Below are 20,720 nucleotides of genomic sequence, written 5' to 3'. Positions count from 1 at the left end.
TAAACCATTAAAGTCTACAAATACCTAACTTTCACCTAACTAAATTGATGTAAGCAATGACATCTTCATCTAATTGATGTAAGTAATGACATCAATTTAGTTTGGGTTTGGGTTTAGGCTCCCATAATGAATCAAGTTTATGATCCAACACCTCCCCTTAAACTTGATCTTGTGATTCCTAGTAAGTTCCTTAATCTTATGAAGTCTTCGCTCGTCAGTGCCTTGGTAAAAATACCGGCAACTTGATCTTGTGACTTCAAGTATTCAACTTCCACATCGTTTCTTGCAACACACTCCCTTATATAGTGGTAGAGAATATCGATGTGGTTGCTTCGATCATGGAATACTAGATTCTTTGCTAAGGCAATGGCTGACTTGTTGTCGACACAAACCTTGGTAGGCTCTTCTTGTATCAAACCTATCTTCTTCAATAGATTTCTAAGCCAAATTGCATGACAAACACATGAGGTAGCAGCAACATATTCCGCTTCACAATTGGACAATGTGACAATCGGTTGTTTCTTTGACATCCATGTGAAAGCAATATCTCCCATGAAAAATACGAATTCGGTAGTGCTCCTTCGATTATCTATGTCTCCACCCCAATCATTGTCGCTATATCCAACAAGCTTGTAATCATTAGAAACTGAATAGAACAAGCCAAAGTCAATTGTACCTTTCAGATAGCGAAGAATTCTCTTTGCGGCTTTAAAATGGGTGGTTGTTGAAGATTCCATATAACGACTAACCAATCCAACTGTGTGAAGAATATCAGGCCTCGTGCAAGTTAGATAGCATAGACTTCCCACCAAACTTTTGAAGAATGTTGGATATATACTTTCGCCTTCTTCATGTTTGGACATCTTGATCCCGTATTCTGTCTGTGTGCTTATTGGCTTACAGTTCTGATGTAAGGTACTTGTACCTTTTCAAATGATTGTGGATCTAGGAAGGAAGCAAAACAACCTGCAAAGTGAATGGCTCAAAATAGAATGGTTAAGGGTGGTAGACGTATGGGTGAATTGGTAGGCTATTTAAATAATGAGTAATGGAGGCGGAAGATAGTTGATAAGGCTATGGTTATGGTGATGAAATAAAAGGATGGTTGTGAGGATAGTATCTTGAAGAAATCTCAAAGAAGAACCAATGCTATATAGAGCAGAGACCCAATCTTTATATTGTTTCTTCAAGGGATGGTGTTAAGTACTTTTACCCACTAGTTATATGAACTAGGAACCAGAAGTATCAAGATGAAAGGAAAGGGGTTGACGCCACAAGTATAAAATACTTGATAAGTCGATAAAAAGTCACCAAGACTTAAGAAGAGAATAATCTCACTTTAATTGAATAAAAGGTCTAGTTACAAATGATGGAATGTTTTCCTATTTATAGGAAATGGAGAGACATGGCCGAATAAATACAAGATGATTCGGCCAGCCTATGTATCTCCCTATAAAGACATAATTTAAATGCTAAAAGAGAGGATGGTTCGGCCCTAGATGGAGGGAAATGATCCTTGGCCGAATAGTTCTTGTGTCTCCTCAAGTTGGCGCCAATTTGGATGGAAGATGATGCTTGGCCGAATAGGTAGAGGGCTCTTCATCTTGGCGCCTAAATGAGTTCACATGCAAGGCACATGGGGGCTGGTCATATGCACGGCACATGGGTGTTCTAGGAAGCCTTGTGATGCACCCATGTGCATTGGATGATGGCTGGTCATGTGCTTCTTCTTAGGCGTGCATGTGTCTCCTCCAAGCTAACTTGAGTGTTGAGCTAGCTAGCAAGCATGGGGCTGTTTGTGAATGATCTTCCTAGCCGAGTCCTTTTGAGCTCCATAACAGCATGTTCAGCTACATTCAGCTACCTTTGTCATCACTTTTAGCAACTCAGCTTCAAATAGTCCAACTAGCTAAGTTTAGCTAGCCTGAAGCTTCTCCAGCTGAATCGAGCTTCCCTTATCATTCCATGAGCTGCCTTGTACTTTGTGAGCTGTTTGTGAGCTATGTATGACGTCCAAATCATTCACTAAGCTACCTCAACGTGCATCACACTCCATTGTACCTATATGTGCAAGGAAACAAGGTAAGTTCATGATATTGAGCTAAAACGAGCTAAATACCTTGCTGCCATGTTTGTTTATGGTAATGTGAGCTAAGTATGATGGTCATGAGCTAAGTACATCATCTCCTAATATGTGTAAGATAATGTATAAAGCCTAAGAGTTAATATGAATGCAAATAAACTAATGAAATGCATTATAAGTATGCTGCCTTGATGTATATATAATAATCATGCTTAATATGATAATAAAACTATCCTAACATGCTTAACATATTAAAATAACAATGTGTAATATGAATTCATACTAAGTTACTCTTTAGCTATTAAAACATTATATAACATAACATTAGAGAGTGTTAAGTTATCAAATGAATCAAAAGCTTCAAGACACTTAGTTAAGAGAACTTCCCTGAATTGTTTGGCCCTTGACCTAGTAATGGGACCGTGTGGCATGACCTCCGGATCTGGTGTAGACGTGACTATATCATCCCCCCCTTCTTTTAAGCGATTTGTCCCCAAATCGTGTCCATCCTCAAAGGGAGATAAGTCAGTGATGTTGAATGAAGCACTGACGCCACCAAACTCACTGGGCAATTCAATTTTATAGGGATTGTCGTTGATCTTTTCTTTAATCTGAAATGGACCATCTCCTCGGGGTAATAGTTTAGACTTCCTTTGGTTTGGGAATCTTTCCTTCCTAAAGTGTACCCAAACCCAATCTCCTACGTCAAAAGTTACCTTCTTCCTTCCTTTGTTTGCTTGTTGTTCATATTGTCTTGTTCTTCTCTCAATATTGTCCTTGACTTGTTGATGGAGTCTTTTAACAAATTCTGCTTTGTTCTTTCCATCTTTGTTCACTATCTGATCATAAGGTAAAGGAAGTAAGTCCAAAGGAGTTAAAGGATTGAAACCATACACTACCTCAAATGGAGAATGTTTAGTTGCCGAGTGAATGGTTCGGTTGTATGCAAATTCCACGTGTGGTAGGCATTCTTCCCATGTCTTAATATTTTTCTTGATGATGGATCGTAGTAGCGTTGATAAAACTCTATTAACTACTTCAGTTTGACCATCCGTTTGAGGATGACATGTAGTAGAGAATAGTAATTTTGTGCCTATTTTACTCCACAAAGTCCTCCAAAAATGACTTAGGAACTTAACGTCTCTATTTGACACAATGGTTCGAGGAAGTCCATGTAACCTTACCACTTCTCGGAAGAATAAGTTGGCAACAAAAATAGCATCATCAGTCTTGTGACATGGTATAAAGTGAGCCATTTTGGAGAAACGATCAACCACCACAAATATTGAATCCTTTCCACTCTTTGTTTTTGGTAAACCTAAAACAAAGTCCATTGAAATATCTATCCATGGTATGGTTGGTATTGGAAAAGGCATGTATAATCCATGAGGCATGACTCTTGATTTGGCCTTTTACATACTAAACACCTTTCACATACCTTTTCAACATACGTTTTCATCTTTGGCCAAAAGAGGTGTTCTTTCAGAATGCTAAGAGTCTTTTCAACTCCAAAGTGTCCCATGAGTCCTCCTTCATGTGCTTCTTTGGTTAACACTTCTCTTATGGAACCTTGTGGAATACATAATCGTCCTTCTTTGAAAAGATATCCATCATGCTGATAATACTTATCATGAGCACCTGTTTCACATAACTTATACCTTTCTCCAAAGTCCAAATCAGTAGCATAATGTTCCTTAATGAATGAAAAACCAAGAATTTTGGAATCCAAAGTGTTAAGTAAGACATACCTGCGTGAAAGAGCATCTGCCACGACATTATCCTTTCCTCTCTTATAGTGGATGACATAGGGAAAAGACTCAAGAAATTCAACCCATTTGGCATGTCTCTTGTTGAGTTTGTGTTGTCCTTTGATATGCTTTAATGCTTCATGGTCAGTGTGTATCACGAATTCCTTTGGCAATAAATAGTGCTGCCAAGTTTCCAATGCTCGAATGAGTGCATACATCTCTTTGTCATATGTTGGATAGTTCAGAGTTGCACCATTTAGTTTTTCACTAAAATAGGCAATGGGTTTTCCTTCTTGACTTAGAACAGCACCAATTCCAATTCCGGAAGCATCACATTCAACTTCGAATGTTTTCTCAAAGTTTGGCAAGACTAGTAATGGGGCCTTTGTCAAACAATCTTTGAGTTCGTTGAAAGATTTGTCTTGTTCATTGCCCCAAGAGAAGTTTGAATTCTTCTTAATAATCCCTGTTAAGGGTGCAGCAATGGAACTAAAGTTTGGTACAAACCTTCTGTAAAAACTGGCTAATCCATGGAAACTTCGAACTTGACTGACATTAACCGGTTTTGGCCATTCTTGTATTGCCTTAATCTTCTCTGGATCCACTGATAATCCCTGTGAACTTACATTAAAGCCTAAGAAAGTAACTTGATTAGTACAAAAATCACACTTCTTGAGATTAGCATATAAATGATCTTCTCTCAAAGTGCTAAGAATAGATCTTAAGTGTTCAACATGATCTTTCAATGACTTACTGTATATCAAGATATCATCAAAGTAAACAACACAAAACTTACCAATATAAGGTCGAAGGACATGATTCATTAAACGCATAAAGGTACTAGGGGCATTAGTCAAGCCAAAAGGCATGACTAACCATTCATACAAACCTTGTTTGGTCTTGAACGCAGTTTTCCACTCATCACCTTCCTTCATTCTTATCTGGTGGTAGCCACTTTTCAAATCAATTTTGGAGAAGATATTGGCCCCGCTAAGTTCATCAAGCATATCATCCAACCGAGGTATAGGGTGCCTATATTTGATAGTGATTTGGTTCACTGCTCTACAATCCACGCACATTCTCCAAGTTCCATATTTCTTTGGTACCAACAAAACGGGGACAACACATGGACTTAATCTTTCTCGAATGTAACCTTTGTTTAGGAGTTCTTTGACTTGTCTTTGCAATTCCTTTGTTTCTTCAGGATTACTCCTATATGCTGGTCTATTAGGAATGGTGGCTCTAGGAATGAAATCAATTTGATGTTCAATTCCTCTAATCGGTGGCAATCCATCGGGAATTTCCTCAGGAAACATATCCTCAAATTCCTGCAAAAGATTAGAAATAGAAGAAGGCAAACCTTTAGAAGGGTTAGTAAGAAGAAAACTTTCCTTATACATAAGTATAAGTAGAGCTTTCTTAGTTGATAAATGTTTCCGAATATCTCCTCTGCTGGCATAGATATTCATCTTTGGAGTATGGATTTCTTTGGCCTTCTTTTCTTTCTCCCATTCTTCTATGTGTGATTTGAGGGTCACTTGACATTCCTGAACTTGGCTTGGTAACAAAGGTGCCAATATGATTTTCTTTCTCTGATGTTGGAATGAGTACTTGTTAGAGAATCCGTCATGGGTGGCTTTCTTATCATATTGCCAAGGACGTCCTAGTATAAGGTGACTTGCACTCATGGGCACCACGTCACAAAGGACTTCATCATTGTATCTTCCAATTGAGAAAGGTACAATCACTTGCTTGGTTACCTTGGCTTCTCCCATATCGTTGAGCCATTGGAGTTTGTAAGGATGAGGATGTTTGGAAGTCTTGAGACCCAACTTTTCCACCATGTGAGTACTTGCTACATTGGTACAACTTCCTCCATCAATGATCACCACACAAATTTTATCTCCCACGTGAAATTTGGTATGGAAGATGTTTTCTCTTTGTTCATCATCTTGACTTTGAATGTTCAAAGTCCTTTTGACTACAAAAATGTTGGATGGAAAAGACATGTTAGCAAATAAGGAAAAATTGAAATGTGTGTAGGACCTTACCAGAATATACTCTTACAAAGCCTCACGAGTCACTCCAAGAAAACTTGATTTCACTCAATCCGCTCGTGTTTGCACTCTAGGACTTTAATGGCTTTTACTTGTCCTCTTCTGATCTCACTCACGCTCCAGCCTTTTTCCCTCAATTCTCTTGTCTCAAGTTCTAATGAACTTTTACTCAAGACAATATCAAGTAATTTCACTTCTTTGGCGTCGGCTGCAAATGGTTAGTAGGAATGGAAAGCAAATATAATTGAAAAGGTGGCTTAGAAATTAGAAAGAAGAGAATGAAAGGGTTACTTACACAAGTCACTTCACAACCTTCTATCACCACAATCAATTTTAAAGGCTTACTTGAAAATGCTTGGTGATGAGAAATGTTGATGAGTGCTTCCAACTTTTCTTTCTTTTCTTTGCTTTTTTTCTTCTTTTTTAGTGCTTTGACTTTTGAGTCCTTCAATTTTCTTTGCTGATTTTTTTTTCTTTGACTTTGCACTTCACTTTTGCACTTCTTTTTGTATTTTTCTTTTTGTTGTTGTTGCACGTTGCTTCTTCCACCAAAGCTCTGATTACCGCTTGATGTAAGGTACTTGTACCTTTTCAAATGATTGTGGATCTAGGAAGGAAGCAAAATAACCTGCAAAGTGAATGGCTCAAAATAGAATGGTTAAGGGTGGTAGACGTATGGGTGAATTGGTAGGCTATTTAAATAATGAGTAATGGAAGCGGAAGATAGTTGATAAGGCTATGGTTATGGTAATGAAATAAAAGGATGGTTGTGAGGATAGTATCTTGAAGAAATCTTAAAGAAGAACCAATGCTATATAGAGAAGAGACCCAATCTTTATATTGTTTCTTCAAGGGACGGTGTTAAGTACTTTGACCCACTAGTTATATGAACTAGGAACCAGAAGTATCAAGATGAAAGGAAAGGGGTTGACGCCACAAGTATAAAATACTTGATAAGTCGATAAAAAGTCACCAGGACTTAAGAAGAGAATAATCTCACTTTAATTGAATAAAAGGTCTAGTTACAAATGATGGAATGTTTTCCTATTTATAGGAAATGGAGAGACATGGCCGAATAAATACAAGATGATTCGGCCAGCCTATGTATCTCCCTATAAAGACATAATTTAAATGCTAAAAGAGAGGATGGTTCGGCCCTAGATGGAGGGAAATGATCCTTGGCCGAATAGTTCTTGTGTCTCCTCAAGTTGGCGCCAATTTGGATGGAAGATGATGCTTGGCCGAATAGGTAGAGGGCTCTTCATCTTGGCGCCTAAATGAGTTCACATGCAAGGCACATGGGGGCTGGTCATATGCACGGCACATGGGTGTTCTAGGAAGCCTTGTGATGCACCCATGTGCATTGGATGATGGCTGGTCATGTGCTTCTTCTTAGGCGTGCATGTGTCTCCTCCAAGCTAACTTGAGTGTTGAGCTAGCTAGCAAGCATGGGGCTGTTTGTGAATGATCTTCCTAGCCGAGTCCTTTTGAGCTCCATAACAGCATGTTCAGCTACATTCAGCTACCTTTGTCATCACTTTTAGCAACTCAGCTTTAAATAGTCCAACTAGCTAAGTTTAGCTAGCCTGAAGCTTCTCCAGCTGAATCGAGCTTCCCTTAGCATTCCATGAGCTGCCTTGTACTTTGTGAGCTGTTTGTGAGCTATGTATGACGTCCAAATCATTCACTAAGCTACCTCAACGTGCATCACACTCCATTGTACCTATATGTGCAAGGAAACAAGGTAAGTTCATGATATTGAGCTAAAACGAGCTAAATACCTTGCTGCCATGTTTGTTTATGGTAATGTGAGCTAAGTATGATGGTCATGAGCTAAGTACATCATCTCCTAATATGTGTAAGATAATGTATAAAGCCTAAGAGTTAATATGAATGCAAATAAACTAATGAAATGCATTATAAGTATGCTGCCTTGATGTTTATATAATAATCATGCTTAATATGATAATAAAACTATCCTAACATGCTTAACATATTAAAATAACAATGTGTAATATGAATTCATACTAAGTTACTTAACTAATATTCTTATTATAAAATGTATTATAATAGCATATATTATAAAGCTAATAATAAGTAAATTCAATATAAAGATGTTCAAAAGTACTCCCTTTGTAGATGAAAACGTGATGATATCAAGTTCTCCATCTTGAACTTCTTCATGATCTCTTTTGCACAGCTTTCTTGTGAAATGAAAATACCATCATTTTGTTGCTTAACTTCAATGCCAAGGTAGTACGCCATGAGCTCTATGTTTGTCATCTCGAATTCCTTCATCATCACATCCTTGAATTCTTTAAACATGCTTGGGTTGCTTTCGGTGAAGATCAAATCATCCACGTAGAGGCACACAATCAAAATATATCCATCTTTGATCTTGATATATAGAGCGTGCTCGTAGGGACACTTGTTGAATTCATTCTCTTGGAAGTACTTGTCGATTCGGCTATTCCATGCCCTTGGTGCTTGTTTTAGCCCGTAAAGAGCCTTCTTCAACTTCAACACCTTGTCTTCATGCCCTTTGACTTCGTAGCCTGATGGTTGCTGAATGTAGACTTCATCTTCAAGAACTCCATTTAGGAAGGCAGACTTTACATCCATTTTATGTATCTTCCACTTGTTTTGAGCTGCCAAAGAAATGATTAGTTTGATAGTCTCCAATCGAGCAACAGGAGAAAATACCTCATCATAGTCAATTCCAGCTGTTTGACTATAGCCTTTAGCAACTAGCCTCGCCTTGTACCTTTCAATCTCTCCTTTGGCATTTTGCTTTGTTTTATACACCCATTTGATACCTATCGCCTTATGTCTCTTGGGAACTGAGGTAAGTTCCCATGTGTAATTCTTCTCGATGGCCTTGATTTCTTCATCCATCGCATCTCTCCATTTCTTTTCTTGTACCGCTTCTTGAAAGCTCACTAGTTCACAATCGGCAAATAGACAAAATAATGTAAGATTATCTTGTCGTTCAGTTACCTCATAGAGATCTCTAAGGTTTAATGTTCGTTGCACAACTCTTTCAATTTGACTTCCACTTGACGATGAAGAAGGTGATGAGTCTCCTTGAGTGGCTGATGTTGGTGAAGTGGGTGGAGTTTCAAGCTCTTGTTGAGGTTCACCTAGTTGTTCTCTCATTGTTTGCTCATCTTCTTCAAATCGAGGAAAGAAATTTAAGTCATCTGTATAAGAGTTAAAATCTCATTCTCCTTCTTCGTTGAAAACCACATCTCGACTGATCACAATCTTCTTATTGTCTGGATTGTATAACTTGTAGCCTTTCAAATTTGCATCATAGCTAATAAAGATAAAACTCTCGCTTTTATCATCAAGTTTCGTTCTTCTCTTGTCTGGTACGTGAACATGGGCTATACTTCCAAAGGTTCTCAAGTGGGAAATACCAAGCTTTCTTCCACTCCACGCCTCTTGTGGTGTCTTTCCCCATACACTTCTTGTTGGAGATCGGTTTGTCAAGTAGACTGCACACGCTATTGCTTCCGCCCAAAATTCCTTGGGTAGTTTCTTGCTTTTGAGCATGCTTCGTGCCATGTCGAGGATTGTTCTGTTCTTTCTTTCTGCCATACCATTTTACTGAGGGGATCTCGGAATTGTCATTGGTCGACGAATTCCATTTGCTTCACAAAACTCTTGAAACTCCCTGGAAGTAAATTCTCCTCCTTGGTCAGATCTCATGGCTTTGATCTTTCTACCACTTTCTCTCTCCACTGCCGCTTTGAACTTCTTGAAGACTTCGAAAACTTCTAACTTCTGTTTCAAGAAATATACCCAGGTTTTTCTTGAAAAATCAACAATGAAGAGAAGAAAATAGTTATTGTTACCGAGAGAGCTTGGCTTTATCGGCCCAAACACATCGGTATGGATGAGCTCAATTGGCTTTTTGGCTCTTGTCTCTGACTCCTTTGGAAAGCTTTTCCTAAATTGTTTCCCGACTAGACACCCTTCACAAAGCTGGTTAGGATGGTTGATACGAGGTAGTCCCTTCACCATCTCCTTCTTAGATAGAAGCTCTAGACCTCCAAAATTGAGAAGCACAAATCGAAGATGCCAAAGCCATGATGCATCTTTGTAGTAAGCTTTCATGCACTTTGCAACATTATTTTGTATGTTGATCAAGAACATTCTATTCTTTGACTTCGGCACTTTAGCAATGAAGTTATTCTTATCATCTTTTATAGAAAGATTATAATTATTCATATGAATATCATAACATTTCTCTACCAGTTGCCCTAAACTTAAGATGTTACTTTTCATTAGACATTTGAAATAAATTGTTGTCTCCCATCTTTCAAACGGATAAGAATGCTACCTTTCCCTTTCACTGCTATTATGAAATCATCTCCAAATGAAACATTTTCGCTTACTGACTCGTCTAGCTCCACGAACATGTCTTTTCTTCCACACATGTGATTTCTTACACCACTGTCAAGATACCAGGAATTTGCTTTGCCACCATCAGTTTCCTTTCGTGCTAGAAGAAGAGTTTCTTTGCTATCTGTCTTTTCCTCCACATAGTTGGCCTTCTCCTCAATTTTTTTGTTGGGAGATCTACATTCTGAAGCATAATGCCAAACTTCTGACAATTATAACATCAAACTTGAGATTTGTCATACTTTGAGTTCGGATCGATTCTTCCACGGCCTCGTGTTGAGCTTTTTCCTTTCTCATAGTTGTTGTTGGAATTGTTGTTGCTGTAATTCCAACCTCGTCCACGACCTCGACTTCCACCTCGTCCATGGCCTCTGGCTCTGCCTTGGCCACGTTGGTTTCTATCATTGCGTTGACTTTCATGCATACCCTTGAGTTGCAGCTTGAGGAGTTGCTCAGTAAACTCATGCCTCTTCTTATGCTTCACTTTTTATGCTTGCAATGATCCTTGGAGTTGCTCGATCATCATTTCTTCCAAGTCTTTAGTTTCTTCAATCGTTACGACTATGTGCTCAAATTTGGGATCCAACGAACGGAGTATCTTCTCTATTATCCTCACATCTTCTAACTTTTCACCATTTCTTTTTAATTGATTAGAAACATCTACTACTCTTGAGAAATAATCTAAAATACAATAGGATGCTTTCATGTGTAAGGATTCGAATTCACCTCTTAATGTTTGGAGACAAACCTTCTTCACTTGCTCAGATCCTTTGTAAGAGGTTTGCAGCTTCTCCAACGCTTCCTTGCTAGAGCTTGCACTCAAAATCTTTTCAAAACCATCATCATCTAATGCTTGATAGATGAGGTAGAGAGCCTTCTTGTCTCTCTTTCTTGAATCCTTCAAAGTTGTCTTTTGATCTGGTGTAAGAGTAGCAAAAACATCATCATCCTTAGGCTCGTTATAGCCTTTCTCTATGATATCCCACACATCTTGTGATCCAAGAAGTGCCTTCATTTTGATACTCAAATTGTTGTAGTTGTTGTTGTTGAGTGTCGGAACTTGGAATGGTGCCATACAATTTGTCATATCTCTCAATATAATGAAAATTTGCAAAATCCAATTGCACGGATGAATCCGGAACGCCGAAAAACCTTGGGAGGGACTTGGAAAACTCGGTCAAGGGGCTCCAACTCGGTTCACTAGGCTCAACTCGGTGAGTCAACTCGATTTTCTGGCAGCAGTCTTCCGGCAGTACGTGGTGGTGCGTCAGAACTTAGATTGAGAAAATTTTGGCGGCAGCGGATTCCTCTAGTCGAGACCTTCGATCTTTCCAACTCTCTTTGATGCCACTTTGTTGGACATAAAACATTCACACAAACAACTTTTATTAAAACTCAAACAAATATTACAAGAGCACTCTCACTCAAAAACAAGAACTAAAACTCACTCTTATAAGACTTTGCTTCTTCACTCACTTAGAAGCTCTTAATTTTTCTTGATGCTTAAACTAAAATGGGGAGGGGTATTTATACTACTCAAGAACAATCCTACACCACACAAATAAAATAATTTAAACCATTAAAGTCTACAAATACCTAACTTTCACCTAACTAAATTGATGTAAGCAATGACATATTCATCTAATTGATGTAAGCAATGACATCAATTTAGTTTGGGTTTGGGTTTAGGCTCCCATAATGGATCAAGTTTATAATCTAACATGTGGTTCAAGGCACCACAACAGGAAATCTTCCCCAATGTTATCGCTTGGGCAGGGCATTCATATGATCCACTAAAGCACATCATCTTCAAGAAGATGCTTTAATTGGTCGATATTCCAGTCCTCATTCCTGGTGATGAAGTCAAGCACAGCAGCTTAGGGATAAATAATCTGAGCAGGTAGGACCAGATCGGTTAAGGGGTCAAGCCGGGAATCCATGTATCGAACCAGAAACTTGTATTTCTTTCGTCACCTACGGACCAACAAACGTTCTCATAAATGTGAGGCCAAACATGAGTAAGTGATTTCCATATGAAGGAACCATTCCTTCCCTCAAGAGTGCTCGGCATAATCTTCTTAACTTTATACTTGGCGCGTAAAAGCCGAACGCACATTGTCTTAGGTTATATCAAGAAATTATAACCCAATTTAACCAGGAAGGCTTCATTTTAGGTACGAATAGGTCTAATTCCTAGACCGCCTTGTTTATACGACCGATAACACATATTCCAATTCACGAGAGATGTCCTTGTCGAGTCTTGGAAACCACCCCATATGAATTTACGAGCGATTTGCTCAACTTTATTACAAACGCCTTTGGGAATGGCCACCGTCTGCAAAAAATAGTTGGTTATGGCAAGGAGTGTTGACTTGGCAAGGGTTACTCACCCAACTAAGGAAAGTTTAGAAGCCACCCAGATTTTCAATTTGTTACGCACTTTATCGATGATGAACATGAGGAATGTATCTTTAGTAATTCTATTTTAAAAGAGATGCATGCCCAAATACTTGCCAAAGTCCTTGGAGAACTAGAATCCTAAGGAGTCACATAAGCGCATCACACTTTCATCATCCATATTCCTTGAAAAGAAGACTCTCGTCTTCTTGGCATTAACTTTGTGGCCAGAGAATCTGCTAAATTGGTCCAAAATTGCTCCAAAATTGCTCCCATCAGATTAACTTGGGTGGAGTCAACCCTGCAAAAGAGAATAAGATCATGAACGAAAAAAAGATGTGAGAGGGGAGGAGCCCCTCGAGATAGAACCATAGGCTCCCAAAGTCCGATATCCATAGCGTAATGAACACTATGTCCAAGCCTCTTCATGCAGAGAATAAACAAATAAGGAGACAAGGGGCAATCTTGACAGATTCCTCTAGACGACTTGAATTCTTTTGTGAGTGCTCCATTCTAGAGAACTTGCATGGAGGAAGAGTAAATTGACTCCATGATGATTCAATGGATGTTATTCGGACATCTCATATCAGTGAGAGAATCCGAAAGGAAATTCCAACTAACTCTATCATATGCTTTCTCTAAGTCCACTTTAACAGCCATCCAACAAGTTTTCCCTTTCTTCTGTTTCATAGAATGAATAGCTTCTTTTGTGACGATATATTATCATTAATGCTTCGCCCTGCAATAAAACTAGCTTGGTTCCAAAACATAATTCTAAGAAATATTGCTTTGAACATATTAATAGTAATTTTCATTACTAATTTGTATAGGACAAGCAAAGACTAATCGGGCGAAAATCGATATAGGTGACAAGATTTTCCACTTTGAGAATGAGGACAATAAGGTGGTGTTTGGTTCGCTGGAATGTTTATGAGGGAATTGGAATCTGTGAAGGAATTGGAATCTGTTAGAAATTGGAATCCAATTACATATTATGTTTGGTTGGCAGGAATTGAATTGAAATCAAATTTCATATTTTGTTTGGTTCGTAGATATGTTAGATGAATTTGATTTCAGTAATGTAAAATGACAGGATTGCCCTTCTTGTTTTTTTTTTACTTAATTTTAGTTTGTTTTATAAATTACATGTAGCAATATATTATAAAAATTTTAAAAAAATTAAATTTTAATTTTATTGATTGATTATTCATTTCAATAAATTATAAAAATCATGCTAATAAATATCATAAGTTAAAATCATTCCAATTAGGGATGGCCATGGGTCGGGTTGAGCCGGGTTTTTGGTCCACCCGACCCGACCCGAGAACAAGGGAACCTCCATCCGAGACTCAACCCGATCAAAATAAAGTTTCACCAGACCCGACCCGACCCAAATATACAAATTAGAAACCCAACCCAACCCGACCCGAAATAATAAAAAAATTATTTTTATTCAATAAAAACAGTGACTTAATTGAAAAAATATATAGAGAGAGGGGTATTATTGTAATTATTCCTAAGTATATAAAGTAAAATTATATATTTTTTGGGTCGGGTCGGATATTTTTACCCTAAACCCGAACCCGACCCGACCCGAATATCACACTTTAAAAAAACCGACCCGACCCGACTTGAAATAATAAAAAAAATTATTTTTATTCAATAAAAACAATGACTTAATTGAAAAAAAATTATATATAGAGGGGTATTATTGTAATTATTCCTAAATATATAAGGTAAAATTGTATATATTTTCGGGTCGGATATTTTTCACTCTAAACTCGAATTCCACCCGACCCTAATATCACACTTAAAAAAAACCGACCAGACCCGACCAAAATAAAATTTTACCCGACCCGAATATATGAATTAGAAACCTGACTCGACCTGAAATAATAAAAAAAATATTTTTATTCAATATATGAATAAGTTACCAAAAGATTGATGAGGATAGTATGGTCAAATTTCAATTCCCTCCAACAATGGAATTAAATTCCATCATAGAATTGATGGAATTCACTTTCCCTCATTTGATGGAAAGTTGAAGTCATGAGAGATTCTAATTCCCTTGAAAAACTTGAACCAAACATTGGGAAAGCGGTGAAATTAAATTTCAATTCCCCCTAATTCCAAGGGATTCATGCAAACCAAATGCCACCTAAAGGTTTTATTGAATTCAGCATCGATAAAATTACCATTAAAAATACCTTTAATCCAACTGCAGACTGAACCGCCTACCATTTGTCATTGATTTTGAAAAAAGAGGGCGTGAAGACCGTCTTTCCCAGGAGCTTTGAGCGGATTCATGTCGTAAAGGCTTTCCTTATTTTTTTTCACTAGTAACCGCGCATTTGAGGCTGTGAGTTTCCATCGGCGTAAACTTGGGAAACATGCCTCTTATTGAGAAGTCGTCAGTTCTTTTTGTGTTTTCTCGGTAAAGCTCTTTAAAGAAAATTGAGGCCTCTCTTCGAAGTTTATTAATGTCGTAACACCATTCCCATTATTTTTTCAAGGCTTGGATGTTCTTCTGTTCAATGCCTGGCTATGAAAAAACTTGGTATTTCAGTCACCATCAATGGCCCAGTTGCTTCTCGATTTCTGAAGCCAAAGTAATTCTTTGTGGTCGAGAATGTCTTCCAGTTTGATTCTGATTTCCAGTTCTTTGGCATAAGGTGGTCTGTATCATTTATGTCGCGCTCATATTGGATGTCAGAGAGATATTTTCTCAGTTTCCTTTTTTCTTGGATGATGTGCCCGTACACTTTTATGTTCCAATTATTCAAAGAATTAGTAATATTATATAAAGAACTGAGCAAATTACCTTCGATGTTCCATTTACAATGAATAAAATTAGAGAAGTCTGGGGGTTTAGTCCACCTGACAAGAAAGCGAAACAGTTTGAACTGGTGAGCGTTGGTCGATTGGGACGATTGGATGAGAATAGGACGATGATCCGACTTGATCCGGGGTAAGTGTTGAACGGAGTGGTGAGGGGTGAAATCATTCCACTGGTTATTGGCTATCATTCGATCAAACCGCTCAAAGATTCTAGTGTAATGGGGCCCCTTAATACCTATATCAACCAAATTAAGATTATTCATAATCTCAAGAAAATGTTTACAACCTTTACCTCTAGTGGCTCCACCTTTTTTCTCGCCACTAGCCAGTAAGACATTAAAATCATCAGCCAAGAGCCAAGGGGAGCCCTCGGCTACTTGGATTTTGTGGAGGTCGGACCACAAGGTGTTCGCTTCGTCTTGTTCGGGTGACCGTACACAATAGTCACGAAAAAATGGTAGGGAGGCTTATTCCGTTCAATGCGGATATGAACAAATTGAGGGTGGGCTACTAACACCGTTACTGGGAGGGAGTTATTCCAAATGAGCCATATTTCACTAGAGAAACTGACAGCCTCAACTCTATAAGACATGTCAAAACCAATATGCTAGATAACCCGATCGGCTTTGCTCCCGCTCACACGAGTTTCTAGGAGAACTACCATATGGGGATTATGCATATGAGTATATTCTCTGAGAATTCAGGGGAATCTCTTCCCGCCGCTACCCTAACAATTCTAAAGTAAAAATTTTAAAATTCATGGGTACAAAGAGAGTACCTTAGTGACCATTGCCTTTAGCCACGACTTTCAGCTCTTATGCTACTCCATGCGGATTGTTCTGTTCATGAAGGCTTTCCACTAGCTTTGTCATGACTTTCTTAAGGGTTGATCGAGCTTGGTTGAGTCCTTTAATTTTGGCCACTTTGTTTTAAATAACATAGGGAGAAGCTCTATCCTTTGAAGCGTGGGAACGTCGACTGCTAGAAGTTCCCCCGTATTCCGGTTTGCTTGAATTTGAAAAATCAATGAAAGCAGCGACGTTATGGAACTTAGTATTTAGGGTAGTTTCCAACGCATGCCCCTTGAGTCCGAGTGAATTTTTGAAGATGGGATTATTGTTCGACTGAAATTGGGATCTGTTGAGCGTGACTATCTCAGATATCTCAGACACGCTCTCTTGCATGGGGTGGGTCCCTGTTAAGAATCTTTACCTGCTCCACTTGCATTGGTTCTGAGGCTTGCAAACTAGTGCCCACATGCCATGAGTTAATGCCATGAGTTGCGGGCACCAAGAAATTTCTGTTCGTCGTTTTAGGAACATTAATGTTGCCTTGTTTTCTGTTTTGACTCTATGGTCTTTAATCATGAATGATGATTGATTAGCCATTTGGTGACACCTCACGTGGGCAAGGATTGAGAATAAAAAGAATAGTATAGAGAAGTATGATCGATCCACAACGACTAAGGAAGTTTGATAATGTTGTTTCTCGAATTGAATCAATTATAAGAAAATAAAAAGGAAATTTAAATTAATAAAAATAAATGAATTAAATAAATAAATACTAAATACAAAATAATAATAAGAAAATAAATAAAGTAGATAAAGTAGAAGAATTCAATAAATATGATATAACCTCAGGTTTTGCTTAGCCTCAATTTTGATTAATCATCAAAATAAAATTTTCTCCTCGTAATGTATGTCGATTACTGTCAATAGGGTCCAACCCCTATAATTAACTCTTCTCTCCCATTAATTCAAATTTCTAAGTCTATCTTTGAAATCCGATCTTTCTTGGTCTAGCCGCATCTATCGCCATTAGATCCAAAATAACTTTAAATTCTAAAAAATCCCGACTCGAGTTATAGCATCTCACAGAGAATCGAAATCGATCTTGATTCCACCTAACGGAGTGCCACTAAGTTTGTTCACATGAAGCCGAATTACGACCAACCGATCCGACTTCCAACCTTCAAGCAAAAAAGTCTTCAAATCAGCGTGCACCTTTTTGAGTTGAAAATGTAATAACTTTTAAGAGAATGATCGATCTCCACTCTTAGTTTCTAGAGAATCAAGAATACGATATGAAAGTATGAAGATCAAGATTCAATTCTCACGAATGGAATTGAGTTTCGCAAAAACCTTTGCATGTGTAGAAGTTTAGCCAAGCATGGATTGGATCATGCTTAGTATTGTGAAAAAAATAATGAAAGAAAATAAAGAAAGAAAGATGAAAGAAAAGTAGAACTTCAATAAATAGCCAAGGAAAATAAATTCCAATTTGAGTTTCAACTGTTGACCCTTAGGGGTATTTATAACCCGAGAGTTCTAAGAAAATAAAATATCTCAATCTTAAAATAATCAAACTAAAAATCTTAATAAGAGTTCTAATAAGATAACTAATTCTTAAATAAAATAATAATAGAATAATCAATCTTAAAATCCTAAATTAAAAAGGTTTATCACAAAAGATAAATATTTAAGTCTTCTTATTGAAGTCTTCTTCATCTCCTAGATAATCTTGTCCCAGGAAAATTCCAAATTAAATATTCAAGGAAGTTATGCTTGTCTTCTATAAGATGTTGAATGAATCATCGAAATCTACTAGATTTTAGGCTAATTAATCCAATGAAGCTCTTGTCCAAAATAAACTCAAAATAAAGGTAAATCAGTAATATCCAAGCGATAAATGAGAGGTAAATAATAATAAAAATATGTAATATTAAACTCTCATCAAATCTCCCCTCACTTATTCAATGCTTGTCCTCAAGCATGCTTTAATTTCAATTTCCATCATTCACCAAAGATTAACTCGAAAGTTATGTAAAATTTCAAGTACATGCATGGATTGAAGAAGTTAGACAAGATATTCAAGCAAAAGTGACAAGATAATCCAATAAACAACAATTAACTAAATGAATATGTGGTAGATATCTAGAGCTTTTGTTACTTGTTTGCAAGACGAAATCAAACCAAGTTTAGTTTCTTCATGATAAATGATTAGCGGAGTGTGAGTTTTATTTTCTTCCCCTTTTGTATCACTTTCTCTCTTTTTTTCGGTGCTTATTTTTCCTCTCTCTTTTTAATTTCTTCCTTTTGTGCTCCTCTCTATTTTTTTAACTCTGTAGTCTCAACTCGGCATTGAATCTTTAAACTAGCAACGAGATGACAACCCGATCACCTCACCTGGTTCTCCAATCCAATCACATTTAAACGATCTACCACTCACAATCACCTCACAAAGTTACACACATAAAGATAACAATAACAATTATACCACAAGGTTAAAAACTTTCGTCAAATTATTTTATAAACTCAAATAAATTATTCATGCATAACAACATCAACTCAAGCTTGAAAACAAGGGATCATGACAAAACTAACAAGTCAGCCAAGACAATCAATAGTTATAAGAATCGAGATATCTCATCAAACCAATATGAATAAATAAGGTTAAATTCTCACTCTACCCTCACTTAAAAAATATTTTCCCAATACGAAATAAATAAAGTAAAAGAGAGTGGATAGAAATACTCCCCATGTCTAGCGCTGGAGGGTTGTCCGGTGATATATGAACATTGACCTATATTCACATCAACGTCATGTCCATAATTTTGATCTCGATCAGAAAATATCTGATGTACCTAAAAAATAAATATAAATAATAAAATGGGTTACCTCATATTAGAGCTCTTTTGTTTAACACCATTAGCTCGACGACTTGATTAAAACTACAAGTTCCGCAAGAGATACTTCCTCCACTTCATACGATTTTTCCAACTAAGAAATTTGTTATGAGAAATTCTATGATCATAGAATTTTTTCCTTCTATCATTCTCAGGATTTTCTTCGGATCATTTTCAGCTTTCGAAGTCTATCCGAAATAGATAAATTAACTCATTCACCTAAAAACGTGTTCTTTAAATGTTCTGAAAGCAATTTTAATTCCAACTTTAATGAATGCAAAATAGATGGAAAAAAATGTAGATTAGTAGGCATCAAATTTAAATGTTTACTTAGCTCTTTGTCAGACGATCATGAGTCCACGTTAAAAGCGACATCCACGTTTGTCTCCTTATCAGTTTCAATCTTTGAATTCCTGTACAACTCATAAATATGTTCAGAAGGTTCGATTATATTGACAAAACTAACATTAGCCACAGAGTTAGGGTGCTTTATCGCCTTATAGACATTAAATTTCACCACTTCACCGTTAAACTCCACGGTGAGAGTTCCACTTCTAACATCAATTTTAGTGTTAATCGTGCTTAGGAATGGTCTTTCGATCATAATTCCAGAAGATTTATTGGAACGATCATCTTTCATGTCAATTACGCAAAAATCTGCTAGAAAAAATAAACTGTTCACCTTTGCCAACATATTTTCAAGAACTTTAGGATACACTACGTATCTATCATCGAGCTAGATTGTTACACTTGTTTCCTTCAAAGGCTCAACACTAAGTAAGTTATATATCGAAATAGGCATAACATTTATTGAAACACCCAAATCACACATAACTCGTTTTATACCTACCTTACCAATTTTACAAGAAATAGAAAACATACCTTGATCCTTGTACTTAGGTGGATATTTATGTTGAAAAATAGTAGAAATATTTTCAAATACGTTTACCTTTTCATTCCTGGTCAGCTTCCTCTTATTTGTGCAAAGATTCTTCAAAAATCTAGAATAACGTGGAACCTTTTTGATAACATCAAAGAGGGGTATATTTATCTCGACCTTCCTAAATACATCAATTATTTCCTTTTCCTTGGCTTCTTTATCGTACTTAACTATTCTTGATGAAAAAGAAGGTGGAACGACATAGGGAGATGGCATAGAAGATGGTGTAGTAGCTTTTGACTATTTTTTCTTCTCCTGGGTCTTTGCATCAACTGCTTTTTGTGGCTCAGTTTCAACGATGGTGCCACTTTGAAAGGTAATGGTGCTGATGTTTTTCCTTGGATTTGGCTTATTTTGAGAAGGTAATTTTCATTAGGATTCCAATCGACTCATAACTTGAGCTATTTGAATCATCTGTTTGTCGAGCTCTTCAAAATGAGCTTCAATCCTAACTTGAAATTCTCCTAGGATATCAGCAAACATTCAATAGTTGACTCTAATGATGATTTTTGTGGTTGATACTATTGGGGTGGAGGTGGTCTAAGTTGATATGCTTGATTCGGTC

The sequence above is a fragment of the Hibiscus syriacus genome, unplaced genomic scaffold, assembly GCF_006381635.1.
Source record: "Hibiscus syriacus cultivar Baekdansim isolate YM2019G1 unplaced genomic scaffold, ASM638163v2 tig00111330_pilon, whole genome shotgun sequence".
Lineage (NCBI taxonomy): Eukaryota > Viridiplantae > Streptophyta > Magnoliopsida > Malvales > Malvaceae > Hibiscus > Hibiscus syriacus.
Note: the sequence above shows the minus strand (reverse complement) of the source record.